Source organism: Asparagus officinalis, chromosome 8 (genome assembly GCF_001876935.1).
Source record: "Asparagus officinalis chromosome 8, Aspof.V1, whole genome shotgun sequence".
Taxonomy (NCBI): domain Eukaryota; kingdom Viridiplantae; phylum Streptophyta; class Magnoliopsida; order Asparagales; family Asparagaceae; genus Asparagus; species Asparagus officinalis.
In genome coordinates this window covers 111,195,385-111,213,934 of record NC_033801.1, presented here as the reverse complement: position 1 = coordinate 111,213,934, position 18,550 = coordinate 111,195,385, and positions in this window count along the sequence as shown.

Sequence of the window (18,550 nt, the reverse complement as noted above, 5' to 3'; positions counted from 1 at the left end):
ATCCCAATCAGATGCTTCTGGATAAACTGTTCGTCCATCTGTAGTAAACCATGGATGTATAAATCAAATGAGACCTTTAATTTTATTAACTTTAATATCTCCATATCCAATTTAGGGTTAGAATGGATGGGTCAGAGTGTTTTACGTATGCAACCTTCCACTCTACGGACAGACGGGTGCATCATCTCATCACACCTTTGGGCAAGTGATTTGACATGCTATTCGCACCCCAAATGTGATATGTAATCACCTACAATACTAGCCTACACAGCGTCGGGTTGATTTGAATACTTCCTAACCTGTGAGCAATAGGATTATTCTCCTCTTACTGACCTGTTTCAACTATCCTGCACAACTTATCATGTAGGGGATTTCCTAGACACCTTTGGGCAAGACTAGTAGTCCATCCACATGTAAGTGCAACCTTCCAGTCCAAAATGAGACTAAACTCAACCTTAGAAAATTAGGGTATTATAGGTTAGTCACCTTTAGGCAAGACACTAACCTACTCTACCATAATTTCTAAGTGACTGTTTTACTAATCTACCTTAATCCTATAGGTTGATTGTTTTCATCGAAAGTAGTCTTTATTATCGAGTTCATTGCAACTTTGATCATTTACAATGAATTCAAACAACAAAAATAAAGATTACAACTTTTTAGAAAATAAACACAAGAATTGTTTATCAACTCTTGCTTGCGTGGGGTCTTCACCTGTGCCGGGGATGTTGATATCCGTGGACGATCGCGGATCAGATCCGGTTGCCAAAAAATTGACAGAGCTTCTACTTCACTAAGAAAGTATTCGCTTGAAGCACTAAAATTGACCAAGCGAAATCAGTAGCTCTTCTTGAGATTAAGACCAACCCTAATCTCAAGGAACGGACGGGAGAAATACGAGTTCAAATCCTTCAAAAGCCTTCCTGTTTATGTTGAAGTTCGCTGGGATCTGACTTGTCTTCACTGTAAATTCATGCTCCTTTGACTCCTCAATCCAGCAGCACCTCGCTCTCTTGATAAAATTCCATCCCCGTGAAATAAGCCCCTAGGCATGTATTTACAGGCTTCGGTTGGAGGGGTTTCGAAGAAGAACGATGGATTTGGCCTTATCCTCTTTGACAACCGTGTAACCATGTTTGGAGATGATATCTAGATAGTTGGAAACCTCTGGAACAGAAGAAATCATGTAAAAATAGCAAAAAACATGTTTTGGACGTTCTGGACGTTCTGGACAGCTTTGGGCGCGGGACAGACCATGGTGACCCGCGCGGCCGCGGCTCACCAAGAGGTGACAGGTGTGCCACATAAGTTCCGAGCCTTGTTTGAGTTCTTTCGGTGTTTCCCGACTTTCCCGGACTTGTACTTTCTGCCGATTTGCATATTTGGTTGTCTTGTTGACTTGTACGTTTCGCTGATTGATGAGCACGAGCTGACAGACGAGCGTGTTCAGTCACTTGGAGCTAACTGACGTGTGCGAGCTGACTGATGAGCGCGTTCGGTCACTTGGAGCTGACCGACGCGCCCGAGCTGAGTGATGAGCGCGTTCGGTCACTTGGAGCTGACTGACGCGCACGAGCTGACTGACAAGCCCGTTTGGTCACTTGGAGCTGACTGATGCGCGTGAGCTGACTGACGAGCGTGTTCGGTCACTTGGATAATCCTTCTTGACTCGGATGATGATGTTCATCGTCTTTTCTTTACCTCGAGCTACGTGCGGACACCTATAGGCATTTTTTGACGCCTACAGGTACCCCCTCTAAAGTATTTCAGACTCATTCTTTTATCGAAGAGACTAAAATGCTTTGGATGTGAGAGGCCTAACCTTCAGTCGGTGTGAAAGGACCTGTAATTGGCTTCAGCTCTTGATCTTCCGGCGCTGCGTTTATCGTCTGATCGTTGTTGAAGTCTTGAACTGAAGTTGGTATGTAAGTTTCTGAACATAGCTCGTGTCATTGAGTTGACGTTGAACTGATCATCTTCGTCGGGAATTCATATCTAGATCGCAATTGAACTCCCTGAATCATCCTTTAATCCAGAATTTTTCCTTAGCCTTATTTAGGCGACATTATCGATGCGTTGACCGGCATCAACCTTTACAGTAATGCGTTGTCTGGTGTTGACCTTTGTTGTAGCACGTTGATTGGTGTTAACATAGTTTATACTCGTACGTTAACTAGAGTCTATACAGTTTAAGCTCTTAAGGTATTGGAGCGTGACGATCCTAAATGTTAGGGTTGCAGAACCCTCTGTTAAAGCTAATTCATCTACATATATAGATTTTATCCTGAAGTTGTTGGATCCTCAAGTCTAGAGACAAGAGATGGTGTCTCAATGACTCTCACATTTATAGGATTTTTGGCAAACCCTCAACCATCAACGGATTTGATAAGCCTTTAGCGACTACCGTTTAAGTCGGACTAGCATGCAGATTGTTTAAGTTCGTTCTATATGTAACGTTATGCTAAAAGAGTTAACTCTTTTAGTGCTATGATATTGAATACGTAGACTTCGTTTTTCTTACGGGAATAGACTACTCGACAACGCGTATTAGGCGCTGACTTATCCCTTCTTAGGATTTAGAACAAAAATCCCCAGACTTGGATTCTGGTGTATTTTTCAATCGGTAAAAGACTAAATCAGTAACACGTGTTAGGCACTGACTTATCCCTACTTAGGCTTCGGGATAAACTTCCTCGCGCGTGTAAGTAACGGATTATGGTGTTATTAATAACAACCTGCTATAATATCGAATATGTGGGCTTTTGTTCTTTTTACGATTAAGGACTAACCGACAACGCATGTTAGGCGTTGACTTATCCCTACTTAGACTTTCGGATAAAATTTCCCAGATTTGGATTCTGGTGCCTTCTTCAATCGGTGAAAGACTAAACCGAAAACGCGTGTTAGATGTTGATTTATCCCTATTTAGGATTCGGGATAAAATTCCCCGTACATACGAGACACAAATTTTAGGAGTTAAAAAAATGGTGTCTTCTCTTAGGGCAAAGACGAACCCGATACTCGAAAGGAATAATTTTATATTCTATCTCCAGTTACAAAGAAAACTCAAAGTGGGATTTCCACTTCAAGAATCCGGGAAGGTGAAACTAAGAGTGAGATCTCTACTCCGAGAATTAAAAAGATTCGGATAATCCTAACTATCGGAAGGTTTGATTACCAAACTAAAGATGAATTTCTCATTTATCGAGAGTGAATTATGGTTTTGATCTTAACTGTAGGAAGGTTTGACCAAGCGGGAGTTTGAGGTGACCCTAACTGTAGGAAGGTTTGATCACTCGATTCGTGGACCACTCGTTCATTGGAGGAATCAAGAGGGGATTTTGGTTGTGGTCCTAACTGTAAGAAGGTTTGACCAAATAGGAGTTTGAGGCGACCCTAACTATAGAAAGGTTTGATCACTCGATTTGAAAGTGGACCTCTCGTTCATGGAAGGAATCGAGAGGAGATTTTGGCTTTGGCCCTAACTGTAGGAAGGTTTGACCAAATGGGAGGTTTGAGACGATCCTAACTGTAGGAAGGGTTGATCACTTGATTCGTGGACCTCTAGTTCATTGGAGGAATCGAGAGGAGATTTTGGTTGTGGTCATAACTGTAGGAAGGTTTGACCAGGTAGACAGTGGGAGTGGGAGTACAGATCACTATGCGAGTGTTGACTTATACCAATCACTCAGTGGGGGTTCTTGGTGTTAAGTGATAAGAACTTAACACGAAGGGGTTTAACAATTCGTCAAAGATTGACAGATCAAAATTCTAAGCATTATGTTCGGACTCTAACAATGGAAGTGTTAAGTGCACAGATGTAGCAGGATTTTGAGTGGATTAAACCAGAAAAGATTTTTTAGTGGACCCACCGTCAATTAATTTGACCAATGAGGGATTTTGTGCTAGAAGATTGTAAATCGTCAACACCAGTGAGAGTTTTTTTGTGAGGGAAGATTGATCTAACGAAGTGATCAAATCTCATCTCAGCAAAAGAGTGCTTGGAAGTTGGTGGAATTGATCCCGACAATGAGATGTGTTTCACCCTTGAACATTCAGAGTCCGAGTGGGAGTTTCTCATTTATCACTTCTTTGTAGTGATCGAGTTATCCTTAAGAATACACCATATAGCATTCTTCCGAGAACTTCCCGTTACATGAATCATCCACCCCCAGCTTTCTTTACGAAACCGGGTCTAACATTATACTTAGTTGGATGACCAGGTTATCCTTAAGAATATCAGGCATGACACTCTCCAGGAACTTCCCATAAAAGAAATAAAATAGTTTAGACTCATATACCTGTTGGAGTATTGAGAAGCAGTTTATACTTGTATACTCTTCGGAGTGTCATTCGGCTTAATTTAGCGTTATAACACCAGCTTCAACCAAGGTTTGGATGCTATTTTTGAGAGTAAAGTAAGCCTTGGTAGGATGAAGGACCCTCCTATGGTACGCACAATAGTTTAGATCCGAAGTATTGTCGGCTTCCTCCTGATCTGCGATAGGTGGTAGCTTGATCTTGTTATTTTTAAGGAAGGACTCGAAAATGGCTAGAACATCTTCATCCTTGAAGGAGTACTCTTTTTGGAGTCTCAGATCCGGAGTCTTTTGCTGTCTCCGGGATTGTTGTTGTGACGTCTGATTAGCATCAACAGCAGCTGCAGGGGCCTTCCCTTTACCACGGGAGACGAAGCTCGAGTTCGGAAGGTTAGCCGTCTGTTTGCTTCTTTCAGCTTTCTTCCTTCTGAGGAAGCGTTCGGCCCGCTCTCCGCGCACCTTCAACTCTTTCCAGGTATTGGAAGGTGCTACTCCCATAACTTCTAACACGTCCAAAGAGAGGTTGTTGTGACAGGTTTGGAGGATGAAGTCCTCTGTGATCGGATCTCGGTAGTTCATCGCCTTATTCCGGAAGTGTTTGACGAAGTGGTCGACCATCTCGTCGTATTCCTGTTTCTCATCAAAGAGTGTCCCGATTGACACCTCGGCGTCATCATCAAAGAAGTGAACGAGGAACAGGTTCTCCAGGTCATCCCAGCTGTTGATGCTTCCAAGCTTGAGACGACGGTACCAATCGAAGGCGGGCCCGCGAAGGGTGCCAATGGATGACCGAGCCATCAATGCTTTATTGTCGGAGATTATGCCCAAGTGGGAATTGAAGTAGATCAGGTGCTGAGTGGGCGAACCCTTCCCGTCAAACAGCGTGAAGTTAATTAGGTTAAACTTTACCGAATACGGGATCGACTCCCACTCTCTTGGGTAAGGACACAGAATATCAGTCTTCTTCACCTCTCGAGCAGACATTAGAGCGTTGATTTTACTCTCGAGATCTTTCATCTTCTCGTCCTCATTTGTATCATGCTTTGGACGATTTCTAAGAGGAGCAACGTGGCCACCCCCGGCATTGTTATCTTCGGTGAGACCACCCCCAGCGTCGTTACCTTTAGTGGGGCCACCCCCAATGTTTTGATCAACAGGAGGGTTATCTGCATCAAGGTGTTCGTCCATGTCTGAATCGTCACCTATACGGTAGGCATTATTGTGACGACTAGATTCACCAATTTGATTAGATAAGGCCCGAATCTGTTGGTCATGCTCTTCCCTCATCCGCAGCATAGCCATTTCCATTTCGAACTTGAAGTTCTCTTTTTGCTTGGCTAAGGCATCCTCGATGATTTTGGTCATTTGCTCGGTATTGATCATAAACACCTCGTGGGATTGTCCTGGGCTGGATACCGTATTATCAGCAGCGACTGTAGAGTTAGCATCTGATACTTCATCATCCGAGGATAACCCTCTATTCATCCTCTGATAGTCCCTACGTCTAGTAGTCCCTGCGCGTAGCCGAGTTAGATGATGCGATACGAGGGGGTCAGAACTAGAAGGTCGAATCAACTTTCCCTTGTCAGCCATATTAACTGTGACTTCTGGAAGTTCGTCACCTTGAACGACCGATCGTTTCTTGCAGAAATACTTTGGCTTAGATTTAGCCGTTTCGTCGGAGATCCTCTACAATACCGAGACCCTTTGCGGAGCAATCTTGGGGAAGCTACACACTGATAATACTGCCCTGATAATTTTGGCATACGGACAATGAGAGTCCGCTTCTCGGTTACTCCTTTTCCGAGAGTTGTTCGTACCCCCAGCCCGATAGTATAACTCATCGGTCTAATGACCGGAGCAACCCTTTGTGTGTTGGCACGACCCCCCAGGTATAACGTCGTTGTCAGACGAGTACGCTTTCCTCTAGAAATTCAATGCTTTGTTAGCATCTTTAGGAGTCATATGTTTGAGGCTACGTTTTTGTGAGCGTAGGATCTCGACAGGCTCCTGGACTTTGACACACAATCCAATGCGGTCAGTTACAGGGATTTTCCCATCATGTGATCTCTTCCACTGCTTAGGAGGATGATTACGACCCCCAGCCTGATAAACCGCTCGAGATTCATTCAATGGGCCCAAGCGCTCTCTGACTGGAGCTTTACCTCAATCATCGTGTGAAGAACCAAGGCGATCTGTGATCTTAAATCGGGACAAATCCACGTTGTCGGGTAGCACTACTGGAGGCACGAGATCAATTGAAGTAGGGGCGAAACTCGATGGAATCGGAAAAATAGGTGCAGAATGTCTCCTGTCTTGGCCCTGATGCGGGCCAGACCTTGGTGACCCGCGGTTGAGCGGGTCAGACTTGAGTGACCCGCGACTAGGAGGGCCAGACTTAAGTAACCCGTGGCTTAGAGAGTCAGAATTGAGTGACCCACGGCTAGGAGGATCAGACTTGAGTGACCCGCGGCTTGGAGGGTCAGATTTGAATGACCCGCGGCTAGGAGGGTCAGACTTGAATGACCCGCGGCTTAGAGGGACAGATTTGAGTGACCCGCGGCTAGGAGGGTCAGACTTGAGTGACCCACGGCTTGGAGGGTCAGATTTGAGTGACCTGTGGCTAGGAGGGTCAGACTTGAGTGACCCGTAGCTTGGAGGGTCAGACTTGAGTGACCCGCGGCTTGGAGGGTCAGACTTGAGTGATCCGAGGCTTAGAGGGTCAGACTTGAGTGACTAGTATTTTTTGATCTTTTCGGCCGCCGTCTTGGACTTTGACCTCCATACTTTGTGCAGTCTTGGTGACTTCTTTTTCACTTCTTCCTTCTGCAATTTTTTAGCTTCTTGCATAAGGATTCTTGCATGCGCAAGCAATGCGCGATGTTTCTGAATTCGCTCCTGAAGAGTTGAGCGGGTCCTTTTGACGCGGGCCCATTCATTCTTCACTGGTTCAGAGGAGGAGGGGTTGTTCGCCCGTTGTTGTGGCGGTTGTCGCCTTCTAGACTTTAGATTCGCTTCGTAGCGAATCTCGTCAATTGGCTCCAAAGCCTTAACAAGTTGGCGCGCAAGTCGTTGGCGTTGCCTTTGGCGTGCCCTCTTTGATAGAATTGGCGCGCCTTCAACAATTGACTCCTTGATGGAGGGAGGATTCAGATCTGTAGATCCGGCCTCATTGGACGCTGGAGAAGCGTTACGATGTGCAACTGTAGAGGCATCGACGCAGAGATCTTCTTGGGTCTTCAAATCTGAAGACCAGTGGACCTTCCTGGATTTGCGAGGAGATACGGATCTAGAAGAGGAGGAAAAGTACTCCTCGTACTTCTGCTGGTCGAACTCATATTCGACCTCTTCTTCAACCGGGATGAGGATCCGAGGTTACGACACATCAACCTTCGTAGAAAGGATGTCGGCTCCCACTGTGGTCGCTAGTTTATTTTCGTCAAAAGTAGTCTTCATTATCGAGTTCATTACAACTTTGATCGTTTACAATAAATTCAAACAACAAAAATAAAGATTACAACTTTCTAAAAAATAAATACAAGAACTGTTTATCAACTCTTACTTGCGTGGGGTCTTCGCCTGTGCTGGGGATGTTGATATCCATGGACGACCGCGGATCAGATCCAATTGTCAAAAAATTGACAGAGCTCCTACTTCACCAAGGAAGTATTCGCTTGAAGCACTGAAATCGACCAAGCGAAATCAGTAGCTCTTCTTGAGATTAAGACCAAGCCTAATCTCAAGAAATGGACGGGGGGGATTACGGGTCCAGATCCTTCGAAAGCCTTCCTCTTTATATTGAAGTTCGCCGGGATCTAACTTTCTTTCGCTGTAAATTCGTGCTCCTTTGACTCCTCAATCCAGCAGCACCTCGCCCTCTTGATAAAATTCCACCCCCGTAAAATGAACCCCTAGGCCTGTATTTATAGGCTTCGGTTGGGGGGTTTTCAGATAAGAACGATGGATTTGGCCTTATCCTTAGTTGACAACCGTATAACCACGTTTGGAGATGATATCTAGGTAGTTAGGAACCTCTGAAATAGAAGAAATCCCGTGAAAATAGCAAAAAATGCGTTTTGGACGTTCTGAACAGCTTTGGGTGCGGGACAGACCACGGTGACCCGTGCGGCCGCAGGTCACCAAGAGGTGACAGGTGCGCCACGTAAGTTCCGAGCCTTGTTTGAGTTCTTTCGGTGTTTCCCGACTTTCCCGGACTTGTACTTTCTGCCGATTTTCGTATTTAATTGTTTTGTTGACTTGTATGCTTTGCTGATTGATGAGCGCAAGCTGACTGACGCGCGTGTTCGGTCACTTGGGGCTGACTGACATGCGCAAGCTGACTAACGAGTGTGTTCGGTCACTTGGAGCTGATCGACGCGCGCAAGCTGACTGATGAACGCGTTCGATCACTAGGAGCTGACTGACACGCGCGAGCTGACTGACGAGTGCGTTCGGTCACTTGGAGCTGACTGACGCGTGCGAGCTGACTGACGAGCGCGTTCGGTCACTTGGATAATCCTTCTTGACTCGGATGATGACGTTCATCATCTTCTCTTTGCCTCGAACTATGTACGGACACCTATAGGTATTTTTAGACACCTACATTGATCTAATACTGTAATCCATTTTATCATGAACCCAAATATTTAACCTACCTGAATTAAGGATATAATCAGGGTAAATCAATTATCTTTATGTGCATACAATAATTTTTTATGAATTGCCCAAATTTCTATATTAAAACTTTTTAAAATGAAAAGAAAAAATGTATAGTTGAAAAGTACACAGAATAATCTTTCCAAAGACTATTTATGGGACAAAATCAGACTTAAAACGGATCTGTAACGACCAAAACAAAATGAATGGTCAAAACTATAATGGGTCAGGTCTGGAAATTAATGGGTCTGACCCATTTCATAATGGGTTGGGTCAAAATTTTAATGGATCCAATCCATTACTGTAGTGGGTCGGGTCTATTTAATAATGGATCGGTTATGGCTTAATGGGGTATAGGGTTATATAACTCAAATAATAAATAGTAGTTAATTATACTAATTAATCTAATTATTTACTAATTAATTAATTAATTAATTAAAACCCTAACCCTACATTACCAGAGGATGCCGCGCTAGCACCCACACCACCCTCCGCTGCGGGCCCATGGCCGCCGCCGACTGCAACCATGCCGCCGCCGCAACCCCGCCCCACGACGTTCTTCGCGCGAGGAGCAGCCATGGCCACGTCCATGGACGCAGTGGGCATGGGTTCAACGTTGAAGAAAGCAAATAGAAGAAGAAATTCCTTTGATATTCTACGGGCATACAAGACAATAAACATGCGGCCACGATATTCCTTGACGGCCATGATTATTTTGTTCATCCTGAGCTACCAAACCAATTTTCCCACTTTGAATGTATAGTGATCACGAGCAGAGCTATTGCTTGACAAAAGAGGCCACAGATTATACCTAGCCATAATCACTTCTAGAATAAAAAGATTTTTTTTATTTTAATCTAAAAATAGAAACTTTAATTCTAGATAAAAAATTCATGCACAAACTGTGCTCTGATACAATTGTTGGATTATTTAACGATCTAGACATGAATAGTTGAACTAGAAATTCAGATTAAAGTTATCGTTCACCGTCGAAAACAATGAAAATCTTCTCATCTCTCCTCCTGTAGCCAACGATGAGAATTTGATCTCTTTTCTGCGTACAGTTCAGAGGAGGGACTCCCACCCTTAAATAGATATTTGTGATTAACTCTACCCATTATTGTTTAATCACAACCGTGGGATTACACTCCGATCGATCTTATCCTTTAGATATTCAAGATAACCACCCAACTTGATAAACATGAAACTATCTAACCAGCCCATATGGTTAGCATCCTGATCCTAACTTGAATCGATGACAACTTTAAATCAAATCCAAAAACAAGTAGGTTGAGCAACATGAGTTCGTTGGATTAATCGAACCCAACACTTTCATAGCAAATTAAATGAATATTTTAGGTCTAATTTGAAAATATTAAAGATTTAAGAGACTAATATCGAAAACACCCTAAAATCATAGCAACGCTAACAATGTTCAAAATGTGAAAACTTTTGATTATAAATCTACAGATAATTCAGCAAACTCACATTATTATCCAACAAGCCAATTTCTCTGCTATGTTCCTTATTCTGGCAACTAAAATTTATAGTTACCATCATCATGATGAATTTTGAGGTTTGGCAACCAAGCATAGATCGTACTTTCTTCCTGTGGCTATCTCTAACGATTCACTCATGTCAAGATCATCAGGTTTCATAATTGTTTGAATCTCCCAGTCAAAGTAAAACTATAGAAACATAAGCATAAACTCAATGGCCATTGTAAATGTCATCCCCCACAACATTTTCTTATATAGGAGGACTGTCACGCCCCTAAAATGCACAGCTTATTTTGAGATGCATGACAATAGCAACACGTGCACAAAGCACATGCTAAGCCTGCGGTGCACTTCCATATTACAATAAAATTTTTTAAAAAAACTTTATTGATAAATAGAGAAGTCTCAGAGCACAACTATATTATAACAAGTTCACTCTAATGAGTCAAAAGACTCTTATTACATATGCATAGTAGCAAGACTCATATAACTTTAACTTTCAGCATCAAACACCCTAAAAGATCCTTCTCAAGTTCCAAAGCTTTGAGATACAGATAGAGCTATCTAATTTTTATCTGAAAAAGATTGAAAAACAACGGGGTGAGTTTACACTCAGTGAGCAGAAAACTTATCATTAGCGGATCAGACAAGTTTAAGAATTTATCAGGTGAGTTTACACTCAGTGAGCAGAAAACTTATCATTAGCGGATCAGACAAGTTTAAGAATTTATCAATACTAAAATTTAAATTTATCATTAGCGGATCAGACAAGTTTAAGAATTTATCAATACTAAAATTTAAATAAGCTATCGTAAAAAAAAGACGATTAAGAAACACATAATATTTCAAATAAGAGGAATTTCCAAGAATAGATGTGATATCTCATAAAAGAATATTCACAAATTATGAAACAATACGAATGAACTTTATATACTTCTAAAATCGTAATTATCCATCTAAACCCACACATGCAAAACTTCCTCGGTTGTCACACTAAGGCTACGATAGGTTGCACATCAAATCACTATAAGTTAACCCAGAGATAGAATGTACCTAACACTACCATAGGTTGCCCAAAGACCACTTCACTTTTGCCAAAAAGGCCACTTTAACAGTGGTCGGTACATTCAATAGCATATGGTAGGCTTAATTAAACAAATCACTTCAATCCATAGTGGACTTCTAAGGATTTTTGATATTTAAAACACTTTTCTTTTCGCTCAAAGTATCAGTCATAATTTCCACTTGTACAAAAAGAAATATAAATGCTTAAACCCTTTTACAAACTTTTCTCTTATCAATTTCATGAAAATAGAATATTCATGAATTTAAACGAATAAATAATTTTTTTAAAATAGAACTCTTCAAATAATGCATTTGAATAGTAAATTTAAAATGATATATTTTCAATAGTCTCATATACAAAACAATATTTATCTTGAAAAAGATAAATAGCTATCACATTCAAATTTGTTAACAATTACTATAAATGAATAGAATAATATGTCTGATCCCTAATTTCTCTACACAAAAATAAAATTATCATTTAAATAATATATAATAGAAAATAACTAATGAGAAGAACACAAAAATAAAATTATCATTTAAATAATATATAATAGAAAATAACTAATGAGAAGAAATCTACTCACCTCAAGAGATTTGATAACAATTTGGAGAACCGTACTCCAAGAACCTACTCCTAGATCAAACCTATAATCATACAAGATGCATAAAAACTAAAGATTCCATACTCAAACTATTTTGGGTATAAAACTAATATTTCTAGTTTCTAGGGGGTTTCTAAAATTTATTTCTATCTTTTTTAACAGAACTTGGGCCTAACAGCAACTTTTCTAGTTTAAAGGGGTCAAAATGAAAACCTTTCCATTAATTAGGTTTTGTACAAAATCACCTTTTCAAAGATTCTGTACTCGAAACTAATATATGTATTTCTAGGGGTCTAGCAATAATTTTCCTTTTCTTCTTCCTCTTATCTCTTTCATTTTGACTGCTTATGAACCCAAATGGGTTTTCTTGGGTTCGGCGGTCATAGAGGACACCACCGATGAAACCGACGACCGTGGATGACCGGAGTTCTTCTGATGTCGCCGGAGATAGCATCGATGGCCGGAAAAAGGTTATTATTTATCTATTCTATTTATGTTTCTAACCAAAACAAAAATAACTAACCTCTTAGAAGCTAGCATTCGTCCTCTTCCTTCTCTGATTCTTCCAGAACACTTTCTTTCTCTTTTTGTTTGTGTGCATGAAGCTATGATGGATTGATTTACTTAGGGTTTTCAAAGTGCCCTTGTATTCTATAACTCCTATCACATTTAATCATATTTAACTCATTAAATTACCCAATTGAAACATGGGTTAGAGCTAGAGTTACAAAACCATTGATTTTTTTAATTTCTCAAATGATTAAAAAAATGGTTCTTTACATCCTCCCCACCTTAAAATAAGTTTCGTCCTTGAAACTTTACGTACCTTAGTTTTCAAAAAGTTGAAGATACTTCTGCTGCATCTCCTCTTCAAGCTCCCAAGTTGCTTCTCTATCAGAGTGATTCTTCCATTGAACCTTCATGTATCGAATTTTATCTCGCCTGAGCACTTGTTACTTTTGATCTACAATGCGTTCCGGTTGCTCCTCATATGTTAAGTTTTCTTTTAGCTTATAGGTTCCAATTATATAACTTGATCTGAATCTCGAATAAATTTCCTCAGCATAGATACATGAAACACATGATGGACTGCAGCCAAAGTAGGCGGTAAAGCAAACATATAAACAACCTCACCAACTCACTGAAGAACTTTAAACGGTCCTACAAATCTTGGACTCAGCTTTCCTCGAATTCCAAATCTTTTCACACTTCTAGGTGATACCTTTAAAAATACATGATCACCTTCTTGAAATTCTAAGTCTCTCTTCCTCCGATCAGCATAACTCTTCTATCTACTTTGTGCATTTCGGATATGCTCTCTTACTAAGTAAATCTTGTCTATAGCTTGTTTCACTAACTCAGATCCAAGAAGTTTTCTTTCTCCAACATCATCCTAATGTATAGGTGAACGACATTTTCTTTCGCATAGAGCCTCATACGGTGCCATCTTAATGCTTGACTGGTAACTATTGTTATATACAAACTCTGCCAATGATAAATGCTCCTTTCATGATCCTTTCAAATCAAGGATACAACATTTTAGCATATCCTCAAGAGTTTGAATTGTTCTCTCTGATTGACCATCTGTTTGATATGCTGTGCTAAAATAGAGTTTACTCTGAAGAACTTTGGGCACACCTTTCCAATACTCCGCTACGAATCTAGGATCTCTATCAGAGACTATCTCTACGGCTACACCATGAAGTCTGACTACTTTAGCAATGTACGAGCTTCTCCAAAGAAAACTTCATATAGATTGGTAAGAATTGAGCTGACTTAGTCAGACGGTCCACTATGACCCATATAACGTTGTTACCTCTTGCAGATCTTGGTAACCCTGTGATAAAATCCATTATACTTTTCTCCCACTTTCACATTGGTATGTCGAGATTTTGAGTTAATCTGGCTGGTCTCTAATGCTCAGGTTTTACTTGCTGACATATTGCACACTATGAAACATATTTGCTAATATCTCTCTTTATATTATTCCACCAGTATATCTCCTTCAAATCTTTCTATATTTTGGTTCCACCAGAATGCATTGTATATCCAAAACGATGAGCCTCCTTCAAAATCTTCTTCTTTAATTTTGGATTACTCGGAACACAGAGTCAATTTCTGAACCTAAGGGATCCATCACAGTGTATTACAAAATCTGGTTGTTTACCATCTTCCACTCCTTTTCGGATGGCTTTCAAATCCAAGTCATCTTTTTGGTTAATCTTAATCTCATCAACTAGAGCAGGTTGTACCTGGATGTTATTTAATTCGGACGATGGTTGTTGACATCGGATCTCAATTCTCAATCGATCCAAATCTTCTAATATATGCCTTTGTCGAGTAATGAGACAATCTATATTACTCTTTTGACTAAGGGAGTCAGCAACTATATTTGCTTTCCCTAGGTGATAATTATTACTAACATCATAATCTTTAAGTACCTCCAACCATCTCCTTTGCCTCATGTTCAACTCTTTTTGAGTAAAAATATATTTTAAACTCTTGTGATCAGTATAAATTTCACAATGTACTCCATAAAGATAATGTCTCCAAATTTTTAAGGCAAAAATAACAGCCGCCAACTCTAAATCATGAGTTGGATAATTTTGCTCATAAGGTTTCAATTATTAGGAGTCGTAAGCTACCACTTTTCCATTTTGCATGAGCACACATCCCAAACCTTTATGAGAGGTATCGATATAAACAATAAAATCTTCTCCTACAATTGGTATAGTGAGAATTGGTGCAGATACTAGTCTGTTCCTTAACTCTTGAAAACTCATTCCGCATCATTCAGACCAAACAAATTTGATTCCCTTTTGAGTCAAACGGGTCAAAGGTGAGGCAACACGAAAAAATCCTTCTACAAATCTCCGATAGTAACCTGTCATGCCAAGAAAGCTACGGATTTCATGAACATTTGTTGGTCTTTTTCAATTCACAACTGCTTTAATTTTTTTCTGGATCTACAGAGACTCCATCCTTCGAAATAACATGTCCTAGAAAAGACACATTATCTAACCAAAACTCACACTTCTTAAATTTTGCATAGAGCTTTCCCTTTCTCAAAACACTGAGCACACACCGTAGATGTTCCTCATGCTCCTTCTGGTTCTTCGAATATATCAAGATATCATCTATAAATATCATCACAAAATAATCTAAGAAGGGTTTGAACACCCTATTCATGAGATCCATGAAAAATACAGGTGCATTCGTTAACCCGAATGTTAACACAAGAAATTCATAATGACCATAACGAGTATGAAATGCAGTCATTGGAATGTCTTCAGCCTTAATCTTCAATTGATGATAGCCCGATAGTAGATCGATCTTGGAAAACAACTGAGTTCCTTGTAATTGGTCGAACAAATTGCCAATTCTTGGTAAGGGATATTTATTCCGTATAGTCACCTTATTGAGCTCTCGATAATCAATACATAACTGCATACTTCCATCTTTCTTCTTCATGAATAACATTGTGCGCCCTAAGGTGAAACACTAGGTCTAATAAACCCTTTATCCAGAAGTTCTTGCAACTACTCCTTAAGTTCTTTTAGTTCTGTTGGAGCCATTCTATAAGGGGCCTTTGAGATCAAACTTGTGTCTGGAACTAATTCAATAGAAAATTCTATTTCCCTATCGGGTGGCATTTCGGGGAGATCTTTTGGAAAGACATCAGGAAATTCACGCACGATAGGAATTTGATCCAGACTAACTTCTTTCTGGCTTAAGACTTGCACTGATGCTAGAAAATCAGTGCACCTGCTTCTCAACGTGCGATGAGCTTAAAGGTCTGATATAATGTGCATAGGTTTTTACACCTTACTGCCCTCAAAGCAAAACTCTGATTGATCAAGAATTCTAAACACTACACTTTTCTCTCGACATAGAATAGATGCATGATTTCTAGATAATCAATCTATTCCTAGAATGATGTCATAATCATGCATATTAAGGATGATCAGTTCCGCTGGAAGCTCCATATCCACTATAATTATTTTACATTTGCAATACTTATTAGCTATTACTATGCTATCTCCTCGTGTGCTAATGTATATTTCATGCTCTAGTGTATCACATGACAACTCTTGTTGTCTAACAAATTGTGCAACAATAAAAAAAATGCGAAGCTCCAGAATCAAATAGTACTCGAGCAAAAATAGAAAATATAGGTATAGTACCTGACAGCACATCATTATTTGCTAGAGCCTCTTGCTCGGTTAGAGAGTAAACTCGAGCCTTCACTTGAGGACGTTGATCACGTTGAAAGGTCTTATGACCTTGAGTTTTATTCAACTTAGGACAATCAGCAATCTTGTGAGCCTTTTTACCACACCTCAAACAAGCACATGTAACTCTCCAACAATTCTTAGCTTCATGATTAGGCTTGTCACATATGGTGCATCTCATCGACTTCTGGTTCATAGTCTGCTTTCCTTTTGAATCCACATTTTATCTCTTATTTTGCTAGTTCTTGTTGTGACCCCCACGTCCGTCCGATCTAAATCTCTTCTTCATATCATCATTCTTGTGATCATCAACCGAGAAAATTTCTTTTCATTCCTTTTCAATCACTAAACCTATCTTCAATACTACTGCATAAGTGGAGAGTTCAAATAAGCTCACTTGAAATCTTATCTTAGGTTGCAGACCCTCCTCAAAATGATGTGCCATATCTTCTTCAGTTGCAACAAACTAGGGTGCAAACTTGGATAGATAAGTAAACTCCTCCTCATGCTCAGCCACAGTCTTATCATTTTGCTTCAGCTCACGGAATTCCTTCTCCTTCTACTGAGGAACAATTTTTGGAAAGTATTTTTCATAGAAGACTTTCTTAAATTCTTCCCAAGATATTTGGTCAGCACTATCTCCCAGAATCCTCTACTGCATTTGCCACCAGCCTTATGCATGACCTTTTAACATATATATAGCATAAGCCACTTTTTCTCCATCAGGACACTTCATATAAGTAAAAATTTTATTCATCTCTGTGATTCAGTCTTCAGCTACCATAGGACCAACACTTCCTTCGAAGGTAGGTTGTGACAACCTCTTAAACTCTACCATACTACTTCGCAATCGAGGATGATCATTGTCTCAAGAATTTTGTTGTTTGTTAAGTTGTTGCTGCTGATTTTGCATCACAGTAGTGATATTTTGCATCATCTATAACATAGCATTTGCATCCATTTGATTTTCTTCAGAACCAAATACACGTACATTTCTACCACCAAACATTTGCCTCAAAGTCTGGTGCAAACCACTTTCTCGAGTTGAAGTAGTGTCTGTGTTGTTCCTAGCCATCTAGTTATAAAGCAAACAAATTATATATATATATAATAATCCCTAAAATCAATTCTAATTTTTTTCTAAATGCTACTATCTATAGATTTATGAGCCTAGAATTTCAAAACCTAAGCTCTGATACCACAACTTGTCATGCCCCCAAAATGCACAGCTTATTTTAAGATGCATGATAACGAGAACACGTGCACAAAGCACATGCTAAGCCTGCGGTGCACTACTATATTACAATAAACTTTATTTCAAAAGAAACTTTATTGATAAATAGAGAAGTCTCAGAGCACAACTATATTATAACAAGTTCACTCTAATGAGTCAAAAGACTCTTATTACATATGCATAGTAGCAAGACTCATATAACTTTAACTTTCAGTATCAAACACCATGAAAAATCCTTCTCATGTTCCAAAGCTCTGAGATACAGATACATCTATCTAATTTTTATCTGAAAAAGATTGAAAACAACGGGGTGAGTTTACACTCAGTAAGCAGAAAACTTATCATTAACGGATCAGACAAGTTTACTAATTTATCAATACTAAAATTAAAATAGGCTATCGTAAAAAAAAGATGATTAAGAAACACATAACATTTCGAATAAGTGGAATTTCTAAGAATAGATGTGATATTTCATAAGAGAATTGTTTGCATCGAAAATCAACTTCATTGTGGAATCCATTACAATTGTTTATGAGTTATAGACAACAAGAAGGAGTCTTTTTATAAGACTTTTCTTACACAAATAAATGAGGACTTCCTAGAAGCATACGCATGATCGTTTATTGATCGCTGCTTGCGTGGGATCTTTGGTTGTACCGGGGACGCATTAGTCCATGGACCACTAAAAATCAGATCTGGTTGATCGTGAAGAAGGCTTATCGTTCCCGTTCCCTTATAGAAACAACAATGGAAGTAAATATCTCAATGATACGAGATAATACCCTTCTTATGATCAAAAAAACAATATGATCTTGAGGGAACATGTGACATGGTGCTGATTTCTTGAAAGATTCTTCTTTATACTGAAGAACTCGCCAAGAACTCACCTTTTGATCTAAAATTCATGGCTCTTTACTCTCAAAATGTCAGAGCTTCACCT